Source organism: Arvicola amphibius, chromosome 4 (assembly GCF_903992535.2).
Source record: "Arvicola amphibius chromosome 4, mArvAmp1.2, whole genome shotgun sequence".
NCBI classification, from domain to species: domain Eukaryota; kingdom Metazoa; phylum Chordata; class Mammalia; order Rodentia; family Cricetidae; genus Arvicola; species Arvicola amphibius.
In genome coordinates this window covers 14,560,304-14,576,846 of record NC_052050.1, presented here as the reverse complement: position 1 = coordinate 14,576,846, position 16,543 = coordinate 14,560,304, and the positions used below count along the sequence as shown (strand labels likewise).

General features: G+C 46.5%; 1 non-coding gene across 1 annotated transcript; it reads left to right on the top strand.

Moving 5' to 3' along the window:
• The first annotated feature begins 4,489 nt into the window (after positions 1-4,489).
• Positions 4,490-4,562, top strand: Trnar-ccg. The gene has a single exon. It is a non-coding gene; the product is annotated as a tRNA-Arg (tRNA).
• Positions 4,563-16,543: the final 11,981 nt, after the last annotated feature.

Here is a 16,543-nt window from a genome sequence, read left to right as displayed (position 1 = left end):
TACACAGTGAATAAAACCACCTTGCCTCTCGCTTCATCTCAGCTGCTGACCTCAACAGTTTGCCGTTTCCATTGGAGTCTACCGCCAGTTTCTAAGTCCCAACGCCAAGTGTTCATTCAGTTTGAGAGGTTGGGCTGCTAACCACAAAATAAATAAAACCCGACCTTATTTCTGATAAATTAGGTGGGTGCAAATGCCTGTCCCAGCACCAGAGGTAGAGTAGAAGTTCAAAAGCATCCTTGGATGAACCCTTTTTTCTCCATCTCTGCTCAAGTCCAATTTCCAACTTAGAATCGGAATGGGTGTTATGGATTAAATGTTTGTATCTTCCACACAAGCCCCCAGGCTGAAGCCCTAGCTGCTGGTGCGACCTTTGAAGGCCAACCCTTTGGGAGGTGATGAGCTTTGAGTGAGTTCCCGAGAGGGTGAGTTGTCTCAGTGGGAGACCCTGGAGGGCTTTGCAAGTTTGTCCCCCTTTCTTCTGTTTCCTACCCAGAGGCCTCAGTGACCCTGAGTAGGAGAGGTTCTTATCCTCCCCTGGTTTCCTCAGATGCTCTTCAAGGACCACACATCCATTAGGGCAGCTCCATCCGTATCCACATTGGCGCGGAACACGTCACTCAGCCTGACGACCAGATGCCCACTGACAAGACAGTTTGGGGAGGGAGATGACTCGCGTCTTTAACACCTCCCCAGGGTGGTGTTTGTAGACATGGAGCCCACAATCACTGATGAAGTTTGCAGTGGTACCCACCACCGACTCTTCCATCCGAGCAGCTTATCACAAACAAGGGCAAGGCTGTCAATAAAAGGCCCGTGCCTACTGGACTATAGGGATGTGGTGTGGTCATGGCCAAAGATGCTGCTGCTGCTGTCATGGCTACCTTCAAGGCCAAGCATAGCATCGACTCTGTGGACCCGAGTCTCATTGTTTTCAAGGTTGGTATCATCCTTGCACTGTGGTACCTAGTGGAGGCTTTGCTATGGTACCGAGAGCTGACCACAACAGTGTCACTGCTCAGGCCTCAGCCCTCCCAGACCACAAGTTTGACTTGATGCATGCCAAGTGTGCCATTTTGCATTTGTATATGGATGAAGAGATGGAAGAAGGAGAGTTTTCTGAGACCCTAGAGGATTACGAAAGTCGAGCAGATGGTGCCGATGGAGATGAGATGATGAAGATTGGCCACGTGCTACAACCTCACTGTCTCAGAGCTGACTTTGAATGGGTTGTTGTTTTGTTTTGTGGGGCTCTCTATTATAACCCTAATCTATCAGTAACGATTGATGATTTTCCATTTTAAATGACAAAACAAAGGGACCTAGCTCACACACTCGAGCAGTAGTTCCTCGTCAGCCACCAGCCCACAAATAATGACAAGGGGCCTCTTATTAATTATGAAAGTTCTGTCACAAGGCTTGTTACCTCATCTCTCCATACTGCCCATGCTGCTTCCTCCGTGTCTGGCTAGTAACTCTGCCTTCTTCCCAGAGGCCTCTCTCTACCCGGAAGTCCCACCTATACTTCCTGCCTATCTACTGACTGTTCAGGTTTTCATTACATCAATCACAGCAATACATGTACACACAGCGTACAACCATCCCACAACATTTCCCCCCTTTGTCTAAACAAGAAGGAAAGGTTTTTAATTCCAATACAGTAAAATTATATACAATAAGAACAATTATTGACCAGGCTGTGGTGGTGTACAATCCCAGCACTTGGGAGGCAGAGGCAGGAGGATCTCTGTGAGTTCAAGGCCAGCCTGGTCTGCAAGAGCTAGTTCCAGGACAGGTTCCAAAGCTGCAGAGAAACCTTGTCTCAAAAAAATCAAAAAAAAAGGGGGCTGGAGAGATGGCTCAGAGGTTAGTTCCCAGCAACCGCATGATTACTCACAACCATCTACAATGAGATCTGGTGCCCTCTTCTGGAATGCAGTCAGAACACTGTATATATAGTAAATAAATAAATCTTTAGAAAAAAAGCAAAGGAAAAAAAATTGAAGAAACTACTCTGTTTTCTATCTTATTTTGATAAGTCCAAAGTTTGATGCCTAAGCTGTTTCCTATCATTGAATTACCATCCTAAAAATAACTTTTTAGATCTTCAAACATCTTAGATAAACAACTTAAGCCTTATGGTTTTCAGCTTATAAACTTTACATATTTTATGTAAGCTTTTTCTTTCTGAATTGTTTAACAAGGAAAACTATATACTATCTTGATACATGATTAATAAAACTCAGAGAGAGAAATCAGGGTTCATAGCCCGGCGGTAGTGGCATCTGTCTTTAATTCCAGCACTTGGGAGGCAGAGGCAGGCAGATTTCTGTGAGTTCGAGGCCAGCCTGGTCTACAGTGCAAGTTCCAGGATAGGCTCCAAAGCTCCATAGAGGGGAAAAATGAAACGAAATAAGAGCTGAGACTTAGCCAGGTGTGATGTTACAGGCTTAAAATCCGAGCACTGAAGAGGCAGAATAGAATTGTTGCGTTTGAAGCCAGTTTGAAGCTAGCCTGGTCTACATAGTGATCCCCAGGGCTGCACAGAAGAAAAGGAAGGAAAAAATTGTAGAATGGAGCGGCAGGGCTGCGTCCCGCCACCCGGCTAGCTTTACCCAAAATAATTACACAGAAACTGTATTCTTTTAAAACACTGCCGGGCCCATTAGTTTCAGCCTCTTACTCACATCTGGATTAACCCATATTTAGTAATCTGTGTGGCTTACCAGGAGAGATCTTAACCTGCATCCATCTCGGAGAGGAGAAGCATGGTGACTGCATATGGCGACTGCCTGAAGCGTCTCCCCACTCCTGCTACCCAGCATTCTGTTCTGTCTACTCTGCCTACCTAATTTTCTGTTCTCTTAAAGGGCCAAGGCAGTTTTCTTTATTAATTAACCAATGAAAGTAACATAGACAGATAACTCTCCTCCATCAAAAAATTCCCAAAGGCATTAAGTGAAGCCTTGTCTTTCCGTGTGGGGAAGAGGGTTACCCCTGTAACTGGGAGGCATTTTCATCCACTGCTGCTTACACCATCACTGTTACACGCCATCATCAAGGCAAATTACAACCACTAAATAATAACTTGGAGCTTAAGAAGAACGTTTCCCAGAGGCTCAGGGGCTCACAGGCTACAAGTAACCAAACAGTAAGTGACTTATCATTCAACGAACTGTCGAGGGCACACAGGCACTCAGTTAACAAACTTCAAGTGGTAAACTTAGCAGCACTTTTAATTTTCTATTTGATATCTTATTTACTTTTCCTGTCGTTGCCACAAAATACTAGGAGAAAAGTGATTTAAGGGAGGAAGGATTTATTTTAGCTGACAGTTCAAGGTACAGTCAGTTGCATCACGTGTGTGTGTGTGTGTGTGTGTGTGTGTGTGTGTGTGTGTTTAGCTCACAGTTCAAGGTACAGTCAGTCCATCACGGGTGTGTGTGTATGACCACAGCAGGAACTTGAAGCAGCTGATCAACCACAATCAGTAACCAGAGATAGTGCACACCGGCCAGGCCGCTCCATTAGTGAGCCCCTTACAGAGTTTGTTCCCGCCTCCGACAGGGAAGTAAGAGTCTTCCCAGGCAGATTTAGGTAATAAAGATAATCCCCCGTAGACATTCTCAGAGGACCGTCTCCCAGGTGATTCTAACCTGAGTGGACAACACTAACCAATACATTTGAATTACTCATATACACGTATTCTTACATTGCAAAGAAGGGGGATTATCTGTCCATGGGGGAAGCTCTGAAACTGTTTTTAAAACCTACAATGTAGCATTTTACACGCTGGAAACAAATTACATGAAACCAGAAAGTCAGTTGTTATCCGATATCTACCTTTAGGGTAAAAAATAAAAAAGGATTAGTTTGTATTTAGAAACCGTGTTCATTTCCCTTTAATGTAGGTGGGAAGGAATGGGGGGCGGGTGTAGTCAAGTGGACGTTGGGAAAGAGGACAGATTAGAAGTTTCGTTAGGCTGGAAAAGCCTGTTCACCCTAGAATCTGCCAAGAGTCCGCAGCACATAACAGGTTACCAAATCAATGTTTGCTGATAAAAAGCACGAAAGAATGGGGAAACGGGGATGGACAACCCAGGGAGTTTAAGGAGGGTTTGGGAAAGGCGGCTGCTGCGGCCCGCCCGAGGCCAGCGACTACGAATGCAGAGCACAGCAGTGGCTGTTTTAAAGTTTCTAGGAGGAGCCTAACAATGTCAATATCAAGAGTTTTCCCCCCAAAAAAAAACCTCTGAGGAGGCCGGAGACACGCTCTCGCTTGCCTTCCAGCGCCAAGGATCGTCCAAAATCAGGCGTCCGCAAACCAGGGCGGCGGCGCAGGCGCCCTGGAGGTTCCTGCGGTGCAGCAGTGAGTGCGCAAGCGCACTCGGCAATCGCACACTGGCCTACAGGAGAGCGGAGCTTAGCGTGTGTGAACGCGATGATTACATCACTTAAGGAGATGCAGTGAGAAGCAGGATCTTGTGGTGACCCAGTGGCCTAATGGATAAGGCATCAGCCTCCGGAGCTGGGGATTGTGGGTTCGAGTCCCATCTGGGTCGTGCCAATACTTTTTATTTTGTTGGAAGGAAAAAAAAGACGAACAATATATAAATCGATTGTTTCTCGTGCTGCTGAGTATTTTAAAAATTACGCAGAACTTTCAAGTAAAAGATTTATCCTTTAATCGTACGTCTGCTTTTTTTAAAAACATTTTTGTCTAATTTTGTTAAAGTATAATGAACAAAAACTATATATTTAAAGGGACTTTACTCTTTTTCTTGGTTTTTCTTCTCGATACTGATTTTTAGTTGTTTTTCTTTTTTTTTTTCTTTTTGAGGCTTGAATTTATTTCTAAGGCTTTAATGAAAAATAAATTTGGCGTGATGGTGCTTCATCCCAGCACTCAGGGAGGCAGAGGCACGCGCGCGTGCAAGTAGACCTTTTTACTTAGGGTTTCCTATAGGTATCAATATTCATAACGCTCCCTTCTCATCATGACCCAAAGGAAAGCAGCAATAACAGCACACAAATGTAATAAACATAATTTAAAGTTCTATCCTCGGAGTACTATGAATAATGAAATGTAATTAGGGCATCGTTCCAGGGACTAAAAAAAGAAAAGAAAACCAGGTGGCAGAGGAGCACATTGTTAATACCAGCATTTAGGAGGCAGAGGCAAGCAGCTCTCTGAGTTCAAGGCCAGCCTCGTCTACAGAGCAAGTTCCAGGACAGCCAGGGTTACACAGAGAAACCCTGTCTAGAAAAACAAAACAAAAAAACAGAGAAAAAAAAAAACCATTTATTTGTGTGTATCACATGTGTGCAGTGCCCTCGGACGCCAGAAGAGGGCACAGGATCCCCTGAAACTGGATGCAGGTGCTGGGATCTGGTCCTCTAGAAGGGTTACCAGATCAGGGCGTTACTGTTGAGCTCAAGACGCTAGGAGCTCATTTTGTTGTTGTTTTGATGTGTGTGATCTACAAATCAGAGAAACGAAAGAAACAAATAATTCAAACTTAAGCTTGTGCACCATTATTTAGGAAAACACAAACTCTTGATTTCTCTTGTGCAAAAGGAAAGTTCATTCTGAAAGCACACACGGTCACCCGGACCCCAGTGTGTTTTTATTTTATTTAGTTGTTTAGTTATTGAGAAAGGGTCTTATGTAGCCCAGGCTGACCCAGGAACACCTGTCCCTCCTAAGCCTGGGATTGCTGGTGTGTGTCATCCTGTCTGACTTCGGATTTGAATTTAAAAGCAGAAGAGGGTTGTGAGAGTAGAAAACAATGAAACCTGAAAACAGGGCGCAGTTGCTTTCTCATCATGTGCGCACTTGATTTCTTGGTCATGACGTAGGACCAAGGTGTGAGGTGGAAATAAACGCTCTGCGCCATCTTTGCGACTTGCTGTGTGTCTGTAATCATTCCAGATTTAAAAAAAAAAAAAAAAAACAAAACAAAAACAAAACAAAAAAAAACTGTACAGCCCAGGGAGATGACCCAAGATGTTAGGAACTAGGGAACTAGTACTGCTCTTTTTTTGTTCGTTGGTTTGTTTCTGTTTGAGAAAGGGCTTCTCTTTGTAGTTCCTGGAATTCACTCCCTAGACCAGGTTGGTCTTGAACTCACAGAGATACGCCTGCGGCTGTCTCCAGACTGCTCGGATTGCAGTAGGAACTTTCAAAACAAAACAAAACTGGGGACCGGAGAGATGGTTTAGTGGTCAGGAGCACTTGCTGCTATTCTAGGGGACCAGAGTTCAGTTCCCAACACCCAAGGAGCAGCTTACAAAACTTCAGGCAATCTGGCGCCCTCTTCTGGCTTCCATAGACATCTGCATGCACATACATATCCTCACATAAAAAAATAATGAGTATTAACAAGAATAAACTGTGATGTTTCTTTCATGCCTGCTACTAGTAGGTAGCACTGGGGACAACAGCGATACAGTTTCCTAGTCAACCAAATGCAAGGTTTCGTTCAGGAATGACAGGTGCGGATTCCTCAGGCACTCTGTCTTACTGGGCGTCTTCTCCACGGGACTCACCCCGTCTTCCCACCTCATTCCTCTCCTTGAACTCCTTACCCCAGCTCCTCTCTGGCAGATGTTTCTCAGTTTGCTCGCCACAGCTCATTCAGCTAACGTCAGCAGACTTCGCTGAGTGTCTGTGAGTACCCCAGCTTGTGGTTCTGAGTGCCTCCACCTCCTCCACTTCCCCTCACCTTCACCATCTCTAACCCCCCTTCCCGTCTCAGGGGAGAGAGTGTTTTTCTGATTTACTGTCAGGCCTTTGGGATGGACTTGCCCCTTTTCCTCGGGAAATCTGACCAGCACTTAGCTATCGATCTCTCTTGGAAAGGGACAGGGTCTTAATTCCCTGTGTCTCCAGCTGGCCCCTCAGCTGGCTCTTTACTCGGAGCCCTGAAACCTTTACCAGCATCTTCAATCCCAAAGAGCTCTTTCCTGGCTCTGTGGCCGCATTTGTGAGCTTTGCTGGCGCGCTCTCCACGTAGCCAGGCTGGCTCAGGATGCTCAGGATGCCCTCACACCCAGCGCGATCTCTGTGCACCACCCACCCCCTTGTCACCTGACTCGACTCTCTTCCTCAACATGGCCTCTACCATGGCATCATTTTGTCTGAACTTACAAACATGTTTCCTCTTCTTCCCCAACACAAGAGGAGCTAACACAATTTTACTTCAAATTTCTCCTCCTTGGCTTTTAGTTGGCTTTCAAATTCTTAATCGTTCAAGCTTAAAAATTAGTTTTGTTGGGTGTGGTGGTGCACACCTTTAATCCCAGCTCCTGGGAGGCAGACAGGTAGATCTCTGTGAGTTTGAGGCCAGCCTGGTCTACATAGTGAGATCTAGGATACGTCCAGCGGTGGTGGCGTTTTTAAGCCCAGCATTTGGGAGGCAAGGGTATAAGGAGCTTGAGTTCAAGGTCATCCTCAGCTACAGAGTAAGTCGGAGGCCAACCTGTCCTTTGTGAGATGCTGTCCTCTTTTTTTGGTCATTCATGACAAGGTTTCTCTGTATTGTACTGACTGCCGTCAGTTGCTCTGTAGACCAGGCTGGTCTCGAACTCTGTGAAACCCACCTCCCTCGGCTTCCCAAGTGCTGAGATTATGGGCATGCGCCACTGCCCAACTCTCCTTTTCTCCTTTATATTTTTAATAAAAGTCCTTTGTTATTGGTCCCTCAATTTTGTTTGTCTAAGTCTATTTGAACTCTCTTTTTAAAAAAGATAATAATATATGCTAGGTCTCCCTCTTTTAATTTTACTAATTCATTCATCTATCTATCTATCTATCTATCTATCTATCTATCTATCTATCTATCTATCTATTTATATGTATTTTAGATAGGATTGCTCTGTCTGCATGTATGCGTGCAGGCCAGAAGAGGGCACCAGATCTCATTACAGATGGTTGTGAGGCACCATGTGGGTGCTGGGACTTGAACTCAGGACCTCTGGAAGAGCAGCCAGTGCTCTTAACCTCTGAGCCACTCTCTCCAGTCATCACTTTGCAGGTGACCAGTGGCTTCATTTAGTTTTGGCCGTTCTTTTTAAAGCTTTATTTCTTTTTATTTTATGTGTATCTATGTCTGTGTGAGGACGCCCTGTAATGGGAGTTACAGACAGTTGTGAGCTGTCATGTGGGTGCTGGGAATTGAACCTCTAGTTCCTCTGGAAGAGCAGCCAGTGCTCTTAACCACAGAGCCATTTCTCCAGACCCCTTGTTTTGTTTTGGTTTTATACACGTTCTTATGTAGACCAGGCTGGCTTCTAATTTGCTATGTAGCCAAGAACAATTTTGCCTCTACCTCTTGAGTTCTGGGATTACAAAGGTGTGTCACCATAATAAACTAAAATAGAATACTAGTTTTCAAAATTATGCCTGAAAGGCTGGGGGTGGGGGTATAGCTTGGTTGGTAGCACGCACAAAGAACTGTGTTTGAAACCTGCCCCCAGCACTGTACAACCTGGGAGACACTGTGCCATGTGCCCATAAACCTAGCATTCAGGAGACAGACAGATGGATTACTGAGAGTCTAAGGCTAGCCTAGGCTATGTAGTGAATACCAGGCTAGGATGGGGGTACAGACAGAGTCCTTATCTTAAAAAAAAAAAAAACAAAAAACAGAAAATGCTGTCACTGGGTGGTGGTGGTGCATGCCTTTAATCTCAGCACTCTGGAGGCAGAGGCAGGTGGATTTCTGAGTTTGAGACCAGCCTGGTTTACAGTGCTAGTTCCAGGACAGCCAGGGCTACACAGAAAGACCCTGTCTTATAAAACCAACAAAAGAAAAGAAGAGAAAAAAACCCGTCTTGGTCCGATTCAGTTGGAAGCTGAAGCTGTTACCGGTCATTTAGAGTTACTATTGCTGCTGAACTGTGGGGAGAACATTTGCCCAGACATTGGGGGCCAATAGGCTCTTGCTGGCCTAAAACCGGACTAAAACAGTTATCTGATCACACAGTGTGTAACTTCCCCAAATTGAGCCAACCTACGTTTGCCAAGGGGCTCCAGCAACAGCTGCCGTGACTTGAGACAAGAAGACCTGAAGCAGTATCCAGCTGCCGCAAGGGACCCTGATGCCGGTGATGCTACTTCCCCTCCCCCGGATGTGTGGGGGCTATATAATGCTTTCCCCTTCCTACCTAAAATAAACTGAGCTTGCTACGTCCAGCTTGTCTTCCAAGGTCTGAGTCGTTGTCCCCGCTATCCCACAGGTAAGATCAGAGAGACAGAGCAGCAGATCAAAGCAACACTGAACCCACAGGTAAAGGAGCGGAATGCAGAATAAGGGGTGAATGACACCCTTCCCCTCCTGCGGTTCAGCGGTGAAGACTGAACCTTCAAGGTGGTCAGAGTCTTTGAAGGTGGTGAAATTTGGATCAGGATTGAACCTTCCTGAAGGTAGACTCTCTAGCCAAAGAGACAGCCAGGTGTGGTGCACATCTGTAATTTGATAGGTTGAGGTCTGAAGCAGGAGGATCAGAGTATAAAGCCTGGGAGTGGGGACATACATTACAAAAAAATTTAAGTGTTACAGCTGATCAAAGGAAAACACCAATTATAATCCTATTGTTTAGAAATTAGCAGTATATTTTGATGTATCAATTCCCAGATTCTTGTGCATATCTATGTGTGTATACATAAATTTATACAAATGTGGAATGATTACAAATATACATACTTTGCTTTAAAAGTCCTCCCCTTGCCACCCCCCATTGTAACCCTGGTTGTCTTGGAACACGTTCTGTAGACCAGGCTGGCTTTGAACCCACAGAAATCCACCTGCCTCTGCCTCTTGAGTGCTGGGATTGAAGGTGTGTGCCACTACTGCCCAGCTTACATTAAAATTCTTAAATATTTCTTACTCTTTAGTTTTCAGTAAATACAAGAGTCCATGATCTTCCATCATGGTTTTTTTTTTTTAAGATTTATTTATTTATTGTGTATACAACATTCTGCCTCGATGTATGCCCGCATGCCAGAGGAGGGCGCCAGGTCTCAGTACAGATGGTTGTGAGCCACCATGTGGTTGCTGGGAATTGAACTCAGGACCTCCAGAAGAGCAGCCAGTGCTCTTAACCTCTGAGCCATCTCTCCAGCCCCCGTCATGGTTTTTATTGTGCAGGGGACGGAACCAAGGGCCCTGGGCACTTCTGGGGTTCACCCCCAACAATATACTCACTGCCTTTTCTTTGTTTAGGCACAGGATCTCTCTTTTATGAACCCAGGCTGGCCTTGAATTATTTTTATTTACATTTATCTATCTTTTGGGGGGGCATGAATGTGCTATGACACCCATGTGGATGCCGGAGGAAACTTTTGGGGGTCTGTAGTCCCCTCCTTTAAAAAATACTGCAAGATCCCCGGCGGCAGTGAGGGTCCCTGACCCGGAGAGCCCCGCAGATCCAGCCATGTGGTGAGCGGCTGGGCAGGCAACAGTGAGTCCCCGGAAGGCACAGGTTCCCAACGGCGAGCAGGTGGGAGACACATGGGTGTAGAAGGAAGCGGCGGGGGCTGCATCCCGCTACCCGGCCGCCGGCTAGCTTTACACCCGAAATAATTACACGGAAACTGTATTCTTTTAAAACACTGCCTGGCCCATACTTTCAGCCTCTTATTGGCTAATTCTCACATCTTCCTTTAACCCATATTTAGTAATCTGTGTAGCACCACGAGGTGTGGCTTACCAGGAGAGATCTTAACTTGCGTCCATCTCGGAGAGGAGAAGCATGGAGACTGCCTGAAGCGTCTCCCCTCTTTCCCAGAATTCTGTTCTGTCTACTCCACCTACCTAATTTTCTGTCTCTTAAAGGGCCAAGGCAGTATCTTTATTAATAATGAAAGTAACACATAGACACTCCTCCATCACATGGGCAGACACATTGTATGGAATAGAATTGGATATTTATTACTTAGAGGAGAGAGGAAGAAAGACGAGAGAGAGAGAGAGAGAGAGAGAGAGAGAGAGAGAGAGAGAGAGAGAGAGCGCCAAGAGAAGACTGAGAATCTAAGATGGGGGGAGGGCAGTGGGCAAGGCTTATCTTTTAAAGAGACAAAAACCATAACACCTCCCACCTGGGGTTTGAACTCAGGTCTTTGGGCTTGAGGGGTAGTACTTTCATCTCCTGAACCCTAGAAAGGCTGTTCTTTTGAAGGAAATAGAGAATTCACCCCTTTGCCCTCCTTTTCAGTCCAGAAAGGATAACCCACTTCCGTTAGCTGCATTTTCTAGTGCCTGCCAGGCAATTCCCTGATTTATAACTAGACCCTGACTCTCCTAGCTTGTAGCTGTTGTAATTTAAAAAGCAGTGCGGGAGAGAAAGAAGCCAGGCGACAGAGCTCATGTGGGGGGAAAGGGAACGCAACAAGGGGGAAGGGAGAGGAAGAGACTGGCCTTTGGAGACAGGAGCAGCAGGAGAGAAGAGAGGCAGAAAGAAGGGAAGAGACAGAGATATAGGCAGAGAAGGATGGAGGGAGAGGGAGGGAGGGAGAGAGAGAGGGGGGAGGGAGGGAGGGAGAGAGAGAGGGAGAGAGGGAAGGAAGGAGGGAGGGAAAGAGAGGGAGGGGGGAGAGAGGAAGAGAGGGAGGGAAGGAGGGAGGGAGGGAAGGAGGGAGGGAGGGAGGGATGGGAGATGGGCAGGGACCTTTTAAAAGGGAAGGTAGTGAATGTGCACAGGAGGTGTTCTTAGTGGCTGCAGCTGAGGACTATCCTGTCAGAACCCCAAGGGCAGGCCAGTACCAACAGTAGCTTCTCCATGCCAAATTAAGAAACCACAGGGGCTGGATGGTGGTGGCACACGCCTTTAATCCCAGCACTTGGGAGGCAGAGGCAGAGTGCTAGCCAGAGATCCTGTTTTGTTTTTTTGTTTTGTTTTTTTTGTTTTGTTTTGTTTTGTTTTAAAGGGGGAAGGAGGATGGAGAGATGGCTCAGAGGTTAAGAGCACTGACTACTCCAGAGGTCCTGAGTTCAATTCCCAGCAACCACATGGTGGCTCACAACCATCTGTAATGAGATCTGGTGCCCTCTTCTGGCATGCAAGCATACAGGGAAGGAACGTTGTATACATAATAAATAAATAAATCTTTTAAAAAGGGGGAAGGAAAAGATGATGCTCAGTCACAGGGCATGAACTCTTCTAGAAGGATTGCTGAAATGGCCGAGCAGGGAGAGCGCTGTAGGCCTTGTTCAAGCTAGTCCTGGTGGGAGGTGGTGGCACGGGAAGACGTTTGTAAAGTGCCCACTTGACGGGGCGAGTTTGAGAAGTGTGTAGCTACCCTGGGCATGGAGGTGTACCCACTCGTGTTCCATGCCAACAAAGGACCTATCAAGTTCAATATGTGGGGTCCAACTTGTAGGCCCATATTTCATATAAGATATTTGCAGCCAGGTTCTCTGGTCATGCTTAGTTTCCAAGGGCAGCTGCTATCCTGCCACACACCTGTGACCACCTAACAAAAGACTCAGCAGGGTGGACTGTTCCTTCTCTTTGTTACTACGTAGATCGCCTGGGATGTACTCAGTACTCCCACATCCCTGGAAAGAGAATATTAATGAGTTTCCACCTTGGTTTACCTGGGGGGAATAAAAGGTTTGAAGGATAAACGCAGGTAGATCTTCAGGAATGAATGAAGCCTGAGATGCCCTTCCCTGATATTGCTGTGTGAACTGTGTCTCATTATTTCCCGCGCCTCCATATCGGTCCAGTTAGGGAAAAGTAGTTTTTATGTTGGGGCTTCAGACCCGGACACCAACTGGCCCAGAGAAGTTCAGGGACCTGTGTGATGGCTACCACATCCAAGCCCAACACGCCTAACTGGCACAGAGATCTGGCGCCTGGTGAAAACATCCTCATTGTGCTGTGGCTATAAAGTGACTATCAAGGGTAGGAAAGGGAAGGCAAAAATCTAGTCTTCCACCAGATGTAACTGCAGTCTTGAGAAGCCTTTCCTGTGGCTTCCCAGTAAGCTCGCTGGAGATCCTAACTTGGAGTTTGCTGCCATACCGGCTCTTGGCCCACTTGAGGTGTTCCTGGACCCAGCGTTGACAGCACAGTACGAACATGATTTAGAGGTTTGCTCAAACAACCACCCTCCCGAATGATGACCCATGAGAAAGGGAAGCCAGAGCCCTGCGTGAGAAGTCTAATTTTACAGGGAATCATCCTGTGGTGTGTGCAGTATGGCATGGGTATTGTCGTATGCTAAGCGGGACTGTGCTTCGTCTTTGGGATGCTGGCAGAGATGAATGGGCTTCATGGTGAACATGGCAGTAGAAACATACCTTCAGCCAGGCGGTGGTGGCACACGCCGCCTTTAATCCCAGCACTCAGGAGGCAAAGGCAGGCAGATCTCTGTGAGTTTGAGACCAACCTGGTCTACAAAGCAAGTTCCAGGACAGCCAGGGCTGTTAGACAGAAAAACCCTGTCTCAAGCAAACAAACAAAAACATACTTCATACTTTCCTGGCGGGGGGGGGGTCTTGCATATTTAGCCATGGGGGGGCGACTTGCATATTTAGCTATTTGAAACATGTAGTGCGAAGCGGCGGGGCTGCGTCCCGCCAGCTAGCTTTACACCCGAAATAATTACACGGAAACTGTATTCTTTTAAAACACTGCCTGGCCCATAGTTTCAGCCTCTTATTGGTTAATTCTCACATCTTCCTTTAACCCATATTTAGTAATCTGGGTAGCACCACGAGGTGTGGCTTACCAGGAGAGATCTTAACCTGCGTCCATCTCGGAGAGGAGCAGCATGGAGACTCACTATGGCGACTGCCTGAAGCGTCTCCCCAACTCTCTACTTCCTTGTTCCCACAATTCTGTTCTGTCTACTCCACCTACCTAATTTTCTGTCTCTTAAAGGGCCAAGGCAGTTTTCTTTATTAATTAACCAATGAAAGAAACATAGACAGATAACTCTCCTCTATCAGAAACACAATTGCCCCTTGACTGGATTTCAAAGCTGAGCGTGCTACAGTGGTATCACAATACTCAGAGATGAGATCTTACTTGCTACTTTCATAAGGTGGTTCCTAACCTTCCTGATGCTGCGATCCTTTAATGTAGTTCCTCATGTTATCGTGAGCTCCCCAACCACCAAATTATTTTGTTGCTACTTTACACTTGTAATTTGCAAAGGTTATGAACTGTACTGTAAATATTTGATGTGGGACCTCGTGGGGGTCGCGACCCACAGGTTGAGAACGGCTGCTCTGTGCGGAGGTTCTAGCTTCGTCCAGAGCATCGATTGTCCCCAGAGTCCTAGGTTAAGGCTAGATGGACTCTCAGGTTTCCAATACGTCAGGTCCAGCCACTCACACCAGGGATAACAATGGTGAACAGATTATAATCAACACAGCAACACCCGGAAGACAGAGGATGCAGGCAGACCATATTCCACAGACTGATGTGAGTTTTAAAAATTTATTTATTTATTTATTTGTTTGTTTGTTTGTTTGTTTGTTTGTTTTGAGGCAGGCTTTCTCTGTGCAGTCCTGGCTGTCCTGGAATGCACTCTGTAGACCAGGCAGTCCTCAAACTCAGGAATCTGCTTACCTGTTCCCAAGTGCTGGCATTAAAGGTGTGCACCACCCTACGCCTGGCTCTTTGACTTTTTAAAAAACAAAATTGTGTACAACTTTACTCCTAGCACTCGGGAGGCATAGACAAGTAGATTTTCAATGATTTTGAGGCCATCCTGGTCTACACTGCGATTTCCAGGACAGTTAGGGCTGTGTAGTGTGATCCTGTCTCAAAAATATTTTTATTAGGGCTGGAGAGATGGCTCAGAGGTTAAGAGCATTGCCTGCTCTTCCAAAGGTCCTGAGTTCAATTCCCAGCAACCACATGGTGGCTCACAACCATCTGTAAAGGGGTCTGCTGCCCTCTTCTGGCCTGCAGACATACACACAGACAGAATATTGTTTACATAGTAAAATAAATAAATATAAAAAATATTTTTATTAATTCTTTGAGAATTTCAAACCTGCATACAGTGAATTTTGGGATCCACCCTCCCCACTCCCCTAACTCCTCCCAGGTCCATCCTCCACTCCTCATCCCTCTTCTTCTTTCCCAGACGTTTTTCTTGAGACAGCATTTCATGTAGCCCAGCTGGCCTCAAACTCACTGTACACAAAATGACCTTGGGCTCTCAGCCATGCTGCTGTCTTCTGAGTGCTGGGATTAGGGGCATGGTTCATCATTCTGTGTTGTGTCGAGTGCTGGGGATTGAAACCAGGGCATTGTGCATGCTAGACCTATGCTCTCCCAACTGAACTACACCCCTAGACAGGGCTGCCTGTTACCTGTAGGGGCTGAGTGGGAAGCATTTTTTCTTTTCTTCTTTTTTTTTAAACAAGGGCTCACTATGTAGACCTGGCTGGCCTCTAACTCACAGAGAAACCCCTGCCTCTGCCTCCCAAGTGCTGAGATCAAAGGTGTGCACCACTAGGCCTGAGTAGCAAAATCAGTTTCTGAGTACTGACCACACAATTAGCTTTACCATCAGAGAAGCTTCACTGGACTTCTAGAGCCTAGAGATTGTGTTGTGGTTCCGCTCTGGAGGCGTGACTAATGAAACCCCTGGCCATGTGACCAAACTTAATCTCCAGTGCACTTCTTTCTCTTTATTAAAGATTATGGGGGTGGCTCAGGTCCCATTCCTCAGATGCTGTGATTTTTCTGGTGACTCATCCTGAAGCTATGGGGGTATGTGGGGACCCCCCCAAGGGCTGCTCTGCCTCATTACGGTAAGCACAGGTGTGACCCACAAAGTTCAGGAAACCAAGACATTTCTATCTCTAGGCAAATTCCAGAACATAATACATGTTCGGCAAATATTTGCCAAGCAGAAGGTACACTCAAACACCAGACATTGTCAGGGGGAAGGGAAACAGGCCCTGGGGTTCTTCCAGCGGACCCGAATACAGAGTATCAGTACCCAGGTGAACACAGGAGGCCCTGGGAGACCAACACGACCCCACATTCCAAGCACGGGAGCGACTCCGTGCTCTGGGGTCTATTACGAAACAGCTTGAGGGTAAACAATGGAAAGGAAAAGTATTTTCTTTTCTTTAGAAACAGGGTCTCATTACACATTCCAAGGTTCCCTTGAATTTATTATGCAGCCCCAGCTCACCTGAATGTGGGCCATTCCTTCCTCAACCTCCTGAGTGCTGGAGTTATGTGCCTGCCTCGTCCCCCAGCAGGGACTTATTTCTAGACAGGAATCTACTCGGGTCACTTTCTCACTGTAAACGAAGAAGCCGATATTGGGAGCTGGGTAGATGGGTTAATACCTACTGCTCTTCCAGAGGATCAAAGTTCCAATCCCAGCACCTAGAGGGCTCATCACTGTAACCGGAGTTCCCGAGGGCTCCAACACCCTCTTCTGGTCTCCACAGGCATCAGGCACGCACATGCTGCGCATAGATACATGCAGGCAACACCTGTTAGTATTCAGGCACCTGTGCTGGCTTGCCCTTAGGATCCTGACAACTACATCCTCAGCTGC